The following is a 9,183-nucleotide window of genomic DNA, read 5'->3' as shown; positions in this document are numbered from 1 at the left end:
AGTTTGTTTGGGTTTCTAGAGACCTAATTGCTTAGACATTTTGTAGGGCATGATGTTAATACTAGCCCCTAAATCAGCTAATGTATTATTAACATCTAAACTACCAATTAAGTAAGGAATTTTAAAACTCCCTGGATCTTTTAGTTTGTTCGGTAGTTTATTTTGGAGAATAGCTGAGCAAACTGCGGTTAGCTCCACGTGTGATGCCTCGTCCAACTTCTTTTTATTTGCTAAAAGTTCCTTTAAAAATTTCATTGCATTTGGCATCTGCGATAGGGCTTTAATAAACGGTAAGTTAATATGTAATTTTTTAAGAGTTTAAGGAATTTACCAAATTATTCATCTGAGGGGTTTTTCCTTGTTGCGTTGGGGTATGGCACACGAGGTTTATATTTGACACTCACCGTTTTGTTTTTATTGTTATCTACCTCAAATTGACCTTTGCTTACCATAGTTTCTTGCCTCGGTTCTAGTTCAGGCTCAACAACTCCTTCTTCATCTTGAATATTAATTGTGTTGAGCTGTTCCCTTGGGTTGGGTTCAGTATTACTTGGCAAGCTACCTTGTGGTCATTCGGAAGTTAGTTTGGAAAGCTAGCCTATCTGAGTTTCAAGCCCTTGGATCAACGCTTGTTGATTTTTAAGTGTTGTGTCGGTGTTCTGGGAACGAGTTTCTGACACTGAAATAAACTTTGAGAGCATCTCTTCAAGGTTCAGCTTCTTTTCTTGTTAGTAGGGTGGTTGTTGGTAACTTGGAGGTGGTTGTGGTCTTTGATTTCCTTGACTGCTCCACGAGAAATTGGGGTGATTTCTCCAACCTTCATTGTAAGTGTTACTATATTGATTGTTTTGAGGTCGAGGATTATTACCCATGTAGTTTAATTGCTCGTTATCCATGTTGTGGCCATAAGGTTGGTATTCCGAATGGCTTGTTCCACCTCCACTTGCTTCAGATCTTGCATTCTTGGGTGAACTGTGAAGAACTAAGAAAACCATCAATCTTTTTATTTAAGAGTTCTACCTGATTAGAGAGCATGGTGACCGAATCGACATTATAAACGCCGGCTGTTTTCGTTGGCTTTGTCCCCATGACTTGCCATTGATAGTTATTTAGTGACATCTCCTCTATAAACTCATAGGCATCTTCAGGTGCTTTATTTTTTATGGTTCCGCCAGCAGCTGCGTCAACCATTTATCGAGTCAAAGGATTTAGGCCATTATGGAACGTTTGAACCTGTAGCCAAAGCGGTAACCCATGGTGAGGGCACCTTTTCAAAAGGTCCTTGTATCTCTCCCATGCATCGTAAAGTGTTTCTAAATCCATCTGCACAAAAGAAGAGATATCATTACGTAATTTAGCCGTTTTAGCCGGCGAAAAATATTTTAGTAAAAATTTTTCGGTTATTTGTTCCCAAGTAGTAATTGACCCTCGTGGTAACAAGTTCAACCACTGTTTAGCTTTGTTCCTTAATGAAAAAGGGAATAACCGAAGACGAATGGCATCATCAGAGACACCATTAATTTTAAATGTATTGCATAGTTCTAAGAAGTTGGCTAAATGAGTGTTGGGATCCTCATCCTGCAAACCATCAAACTGAACAAATTGCTATATCATTTGAATAATGTTAGGTTTTAATTTGAAAAAATTTGCAGCTACAGCAGATCTAACTATGCTCGATTCAGTTCCTGTTAAAGAAGGTTTAGCATAATCATACATAGTGTGTGGAGCAGGATTTTGATTAACATTACAGGAAGTAGCTGATTGCCTTGGTTTTTAGCCATCTCTTCGGTTGGGGGTTGAGTATCGTCTTTTTGCTCGTTCTCTGTGTATGTTAAGCTTCGCCTTATTTCTCTTTGATTTCTACAAACTGTACGATCGATTTATTCGTCAAAAAGTAATGGTCCTGATGGATTTCTTCTAGTCATAAACTATAAAAACCTGCCAAGAGAAGGAAAAAGTAAATTAATAAATAATAATAATAAATTAAAGTACACAAAAAATAAATGGCTAAAATAAAAAAAAATGAGTGTTCCTAATATTTCAGTTCCCCGACAACAGCGCCAAAAACTTGATTGCGTGATTTCGTGTTAGGTTTTAAATATTTATAATTACTCATTCTTGAACTAACTATTATCGCGATATAGGCAAGTGTACCTATCGAACAGTAGTATAGTTTTAGCAAGACCGAATTGTCAAACCCAAAGGAACTAAAAGTACTAGTAATGACTGTCTTTTTATTATCTAGCCTAAAAATAAAGAGGTTTTAGTTTTAACTAACTAATTATCTAAACTAAGAACGCACAGAGAATAGAATTGGGGAATTACTTTTGGAAAAATCAATTGAATAAAGAGAATACCTAAGGAAAAATCCACCTAGACTGTACTTGTTATTCTGGCTTCGAATCAAACGATTTATTCATTTAACTTGTTCCGTAGAGATCCCTAAGTTAAGTTATTGTCACTATTCAAAACTAATAACGTCTAATCTCTAGATTGAATAATCGAGACTTTTCTCTAATTAACAATCTAGGGTTGCATTAACTCGATCTATGGATCCCCTTATTAGGTTTCACCCTAATCCGGCAAAATCTTGTCACCCTATGTCTAGGCGCGCAATCAACTCCGCTTAATTATGACAAATGTACTCTTAAAGAGGGTCTATTCCTCCTTTGAATAAGAGCTTATCTTGAATTAGTATCCTGGGATATCAGAACAAGAGTAAAGAACACATAATTAAGAACAAGTCAAATATTTATCATACAATTCAGAAAATAATAACAATATTCGTCTTATGTTTCACTCCCTTTAGGTATTTGGGGGATTTAGTTCATAACTAAATAAGAAAACATCTCAGAATAATAAAGAATACAAAACATAAAGAAAACCAAAAACTCTTGAAGGGGAATTGAGGAGAGATCTTCAGTCTTGATGATGGATCCAGCTTCTGAGATGAATCAATAGGCTTTCTTGAAGTAATTCCTTACCCCCTACTCCGTTCTCCCTTTTTTCCTTCTCTAGGGTGTATTTATACGCTTTGGAATGCCTCAAAGCCCTCAAAATTAGATTTTCTGAATTGGACTCAACTTGGGCTTGATAGGGACACGCCCGATTACTTCGGTCCGTGCTCGAGTCTGCCAAATTGACATGACCATGTGGTCTGCCCGTGTGAGGAGGTCCAGGCTGTGTTGATTTTGTACATTGGCCTATTTTCTTCATTTTTGGCCCGTTTCTCATTCTTTTCTCTCTCCTATGCTCTCCTAAGTGTAAAACATGAAATTAAAGCATTAGGAGCATCAAATTCACCAATTCTAATGGAAAATCATCCATAAAATGCATTAAACATGAGGTAAATATATGTATAAATTACGGCTTATCAATAGACCCTGAGGAACCAATTCCGGAGGTCGATCATGGAAAATGAAAGGTTTTGGAATAACCAAGACACGAATCCAAAACGACTACCAGGTAAGTTTGTATAACCTGAAGTAAACTATTAGTATACTTAAATTTGCATGTTCTTGAATGTATAAAAATTTAGATATTCATTGCATGATAATCTATGAAATGTAGTATTTTAATTGAAAAGATGATAAATGTCCCGGTTGAAATAGAAATAGAAATCCGATGGATAAATTATGGATTACATGACATGAGATCCTGCATGTGTTGCAAAAAAGGATTTAGCCCAGACAGGTAATCCGATGATCTCACAATAGGAAGGATCTAGCCCGGACGAGTGTTCCTTGAGTGATCGCGCCTCCTGAAGAATATGGGTGCATTAAGGATTTAGCCCGGACGAGTAATCTGATTGAGGACTGAATTTAGCTTGGACTGCCAATTCAGATCCGAGCCTGTAAGAGCCATTGTCGTAAAAAGGAGATTTAGTCTGGACTGGTAATCCCGACATTGCTCTATGAGTTATTACTATAGGGGGATTTAGCCTGGACTAGTAATCTCGCCGTAAGATGTAAGGTTCCTGAGAGTGCGTACTTGAGATGATCACTTGTATGACTTGACGGTAATTGGACTATCCATCGAGATTTCTGAGAAATTCAAGGAGATTAACATGAGAAATAAAGAATGGAAATATTGAATTGATGAGCTCATCTAAGACCAATGACATGATGTATTGTTATGAGACTAACTTGGTGACTGAGTGCATGTGATAGCAAAACTATTTCATGCTTGTTGGAATTATTGCCTAAATATGGTTGTATGTTAATTAACTGGCAGGTTTACTTTCCAGTTATCCAGACTTACTAAGCATATAAATGCTTACCCCCTTCTCTTTTCCCTGTCTTACAAAGCTTATGGACTCGTGACGATTGGAAGATGGTTGGAGAATCAACACACTATTGACTTGTCCCGCTTTGGTATATAGATAATGGCATGTATAGGCCTTTTGATTATTTTGTTATATGTGCCATTTGGCTAGCCAATGTAAAGGTTTAAATGGTATACTTATTCTTTTCTATATGGCCATGATATATGGCTCATATTGATGTAGGTTGTAAACCTACTAATGATACATGTTTATGTTTAAATGCTTCATAAGATATGGTGATGAGGTTTATCATGGATGGATGATTGAAATGAGACCTAATAATTTGAGAGTGGACATAGCATATAATGGTATATGGTTATAATATAGCCTATAAGTAAAATGTAAAATGTGCTATGTTAATCCCTAATACAAAAAGAATAATTTAGCATGTACTAAACCAAAGAGATGAGATTAACATGCAATGAGTTATGCCAAGGTTGTTTAAGAGTATAATTAGGTCATGTTAAATACCATTGATGCCTTTAAGTGTGTATTGATAATAGAAGGTGACAAAAGGCTTGGAAAATAACACTAAAAAGGTCCACACGGGTAGACACACGGGCATGTGTCTGGGCCGTGTGTGACCCACGGTCATCCCCGTGGACGTGTTGCCTAGCTGTGTGTCCCCTGCACCTAAAATTTTAGGTCAGTTTGCATGGTAGTAAACACACGGTTAGAGACACGGTCGTGTTCTCAACCGTGTGGAGGACACGGCCTAGCACACGAGCATGTGCCTTGGCTGTGTTCCTCAAAATGAGTGATGACATCATAAAAAGAATGTTTGGATTTTTGGACACAGGCAACAACACGAGCGGGTCTAGGCCATGTGAGGGACATGGGCCAGCGACATGGGATGTGCTTGGTCGTGTGAAAATCCCTGTAGGTTCGAAATGAAAAAATAAATCCAGATAATTCAACACGAGTGAGGGACACGGGCGTGTCCCCAAGCGCACAGGCATGTGTTTTGCCTCCACATGGGCATGTGAGGCATAACCCTAGGAATTTTACTAAAATTTTCTATAGTTCTCAATGTAGTCCCAGATCGCTTTTAATGTATGTTTTGGACCTTGTAAGTCCATAATCGGACACTATGATGTTGTTTGATTGGTTTTAAATTAGAAAAAAATTTTATAACTCGTATTTTCTGAAGGTGTTTGAGTATGTGTCTGGTAATGCCTTGTACCTTATCCCGATCTTGGGTACGGGTAAGGGGTTTTACAAATATGCTTGTTGAGTCTACGAAATTTATGATTAAGGTGTCAAACCCATTAGGCAAGAATGTTTTGGTTGATAAGGTAAGTAAGAAATGCCCTTTGATGATTAGAGGTTAATGTTTTCCGGCTGACTTGATGTTGTTACCGTTGATGAATTTGATGTTATATTGAGAATGGATTGCTTGACATTTCATGATGCTATAGTGAATTGTAGACAGAAAGTCATTGAATTAAACTGTGAAAATGATGAAATTCTTCGGGTTGAATCAGATGAGCTAGATAGATTGCCAATCGTAATTTCTTCAATGTCAGCTCAGAAATGTATGAGAAAAAGGTGTGAAGCTTATTTGGCTTATGTGTTGAATACAAAAGAGTCTAAATTGAAGATTGAATCAGTGCATGTTGTATGTGAGTATTTGGATGTATTCCCAAAAGAATTGCCAGGTTTACCTCCAATCAGAGAAGTGAAGTAATAGTTGGAAAAATTAATCGACAAGTGTTTTGTGAGACTGAGCTTTTCACCTGGGGCGCTCCAGTATTATTCATGAAAAGGAAAGATGGATCTATGAGATTGTGTATAGACTACCAATAGCTCAATAAGGTAACAATCAAGAATCCAAGGAATGATGACCTGTTTGATCAATTGAAAGGAGTGACATGGTTTTCAAAAATAGACTTGAGATCCAGCTACTATTAGTTGCGAGTTAAAGAGTCGGATGTACCTAAAACTGCTTTTAGAATGAGGTATGGCCACTATGAATTTCTTGTTATGCCATTTGGGTTAACGAATGCACTACTGTGTTTATGGATTTAATGAATCAAATATTTAGGCCATATTTGGACAAGTTTATGGTTGTGTTTATTAATGATATTCTGATTTATTCGAGAAATGAGGCAAAGCATACCAAACACTTGAGAACTATTTTGCAGACTTTGAGAGATGAACAGTTGTATGCCAAGTTTAGTAAAAGTGAGTTTTGGCTTCGAGAAGCTGGATTTTTGGGCACATTGTTTCGAGTGATGGTATTAGAGTTGACCCGAGTAAGATCTCAGTTATTATTGAATGGAAACCGTCGAGAAATGTTACTGAGGTTAAAAGCTTTCTAGGCTTGGCTAATTATTACAAAAGGTTTGTTAAAGGATTCTCCATGATTGCTACTCCGATGACGAGGTTGTTACAGAAAGATGTCAAGTTTGAACGGATTGAAAAATGCCAGCAGAGTTTTGAGAAATTAAAGGCATTGTTGACTGAGGCTCCGGTTTGATCAATTAAAAGGAATGACATGCTTTTCTAAAATAAACTTGACGTCCGGCTACTATCAGTTGCGAGTTAAAGAGTCGGATGTACCTAAAACTACTTTTAGAACAAGGTATGGCCACTATGAATTTCTTGTTATGCCATTTGGGTTGACGAACGCACCTTCTGTGTTTATGGATTTAATGAATTGAATATCTCGGCCATATTTGGACAAGTTTGTAGTTGTGTTTATTGATGATATTTTGATTTATTCGATAGATGAGGCAAAGCATGCCGAACACTTGAGAACTATTTTGTAGACTTTGAAAGATAAACAGTTGTATGCCAAGTTTAGTAAAAGTGAGTTTTGGCTTCGAGAAATTGGATTTTTGGGCACATTGTTTAAGGTGATGGTATTAGTATTGACCCGAGTAAGATCTCGGCTATTATTGAATGGAAATTGCGGAGAAATGTAACTGAGGTTAGAAGCTTTCTAGGCTTGGTCAGTTATTACAGACGGTTTGTTAAAGGATTCTCCATGATTGCTACTCGAATGATGAGGTTGTTATAGAAAGATGTCAAGTTCGAATGGACAGAAAAATGCCAGCAGAGTTTTCAGAAATTAAAGGCATTTTTTACTGAGGCTCTAGTTTTAGTACAACTTGAGTCAGGTAAAGAATTTGTGATTTATAGTGATGCCTCCTTAAATGGTTTGGGATGTGTACTTATGCAAGAGGGAAAAGTCGTAGCTTACGCTTCGAGATAGTTGAAGCCTCACGAGAAGAACTATCTGACACATGACTTAGAGTTGACTGCCATAGTGTTTGCTTTGAAGATTTGGCGACATTATTTATTTGGTGAGAAATTTCATGTCTATATCGATCACGAAAGTCTTAAGTACTTGATGACTCAAAAGGATTTGAACTTACGGCAACGAATATGGTTGGAACTGTTAAAAGATTATGAGCTTGTGATTGATTACCATCCGGGTAAGGTGAATGTGGTCGCCGATGCTTTGAGTAGGAAGTCATTGTTTGCCTTGAGGGCTATGAATACACGGCTGACTTAGTCTGATGATGGTTCGATTCTAGCCAAGTTGAAAGCTATACCTACTTTTCTCCAATAGATTTGTGATGCTCAAAAAGTTGATAAAGAGTTGCAAGCTAAGAGAATTTAGTGTGAGTCCAGCAGTGAACCAGATTTTCTGAGTGACTCTGATGGTTTTTTGAGATTTCGTGGTAGGATTTGTGTTCTGAAGTACACTGAGTTGATTCGGAATATTTTATATGAGGCACGCAACGGTTGGCAAAATAAAAATGTATAATGAATTGAAGAAAATGTTTTGGTGGAATGGTATGAAAAGAGATATCTCAAGGTTTGTATCAAAATGCTTAGTTTGTCAACAAGGAAAGGCTGAACAAGTACCTTTAGGTTTACTTCAGTCCACCATGGTTCCCGAGTGGAAATGGGACCAGATTACTATGGATTTTGTGATAGGTTGCCTTTAACTCCAAGAAAGAAAGATGTCATATGGGTTATTGTCGATAGATTGACTAAATTGGCTCATTTTATTCCAGTACGTACCGATTATTCACTTGATAAGTTATCTAAATTGTACATTGGTGAAATTGTTAGACTTTATGGAGTACCTATATCGATTGTATCAAATAGAGATCCGACGTTCACATCACGATTTTGGAAAAGGTTACAAGAAGCTTTGGGTACAAAGCTGAATTTCAGCAATGCTTTCCATCCACAGACTAATGGTTAGTCTAAGCGAGTAATTCAAGTCTTGGAAGACATGCTCTGATGTTGTGTGTTGGAATTCCAAGGTAGTTGGGAAAAGTACTTGCTGTTGGTGGAGTTTGCCTACAATAATAGCTATCAACCGAGTTTGAAAATGGCGCCTTATGTGGCATTGTACAGACGTAAGTTTCGTTATATTGGACTAAACCTAGAGAATATTAGATTCATGGGGTCAATTTGGTTAAGGAAATCGAAGAAAAGTTCAAAGTGTTTTGTGATTCTTTGAAAGTCGCTTCGGATATACTGAAATCCTACTCGGATTTGAAAAGGAAAGAAATTGAGTATCAAGCCAATGATAAGGTATTTTGGAAAGTATCTCCATGGAAAAAGGTTATGAGATTTGGCAAGAAAGGCAAGTTGAGTCCTCGTTTTATAAGGCCGTATGAGATCACCGAGAGAGTAGGGCCAGTTGCCTATCGATTAGCTTTACCATCAGGGGTGGAAAAGATTCATGATGTATTTCATGTGTCTATGTTGTGCCGATATAGATCAGATCCTTCACATGTGATTTCACCAACAGAAGTTGAGATTCGACCAGATATGACTTATGGTGAGGAACTGGTTAAGATAAACAGTTGAGAAACAAAAACATTGCCCTTGTG

At 37.3% G+C, this 9,183-nt stretch overlaps 1 non-coding gene across 1 annotated transcript; it reads left to right on the top strand.

Moving 5' to 3' along the window:
• The first annotated feature begins 1,249 nt into the window (after positions 1-1,249).
• Positions 1,250-1,356, top strand: LOC128287461 (small nucleolar RNA R71). Its single transcript, XR_008278161.1, has one exon. It is a non-coding gene; the product is annotated as a small nucleolar RNA R71 (small nucleolar RNA).
• The last annotated feature ends 7,827 nt before the right edge of the window (positions 1,357-9,183 follow it).

The sequence above is a fragment of the Gossypium arboreum genome, chromosome 13 (genome assembly GCF_025698485.1).
Source record: "Gossypium arboreum isolate Shixiya-1 chromosome 13, ASM2569848v2, whole genome shotgun sequence".
NCBI classification, from domain to species: domain Eukaryota; kingdom Viridiplantae; phylum Streptophyta; class Magnoliopsida; order Malvales; family Malvaceae; genus Gossypium; species Gossypium arboreum.
This window is presented reverse-complemented; position numbering and strand designations above follow the sequence as displayed.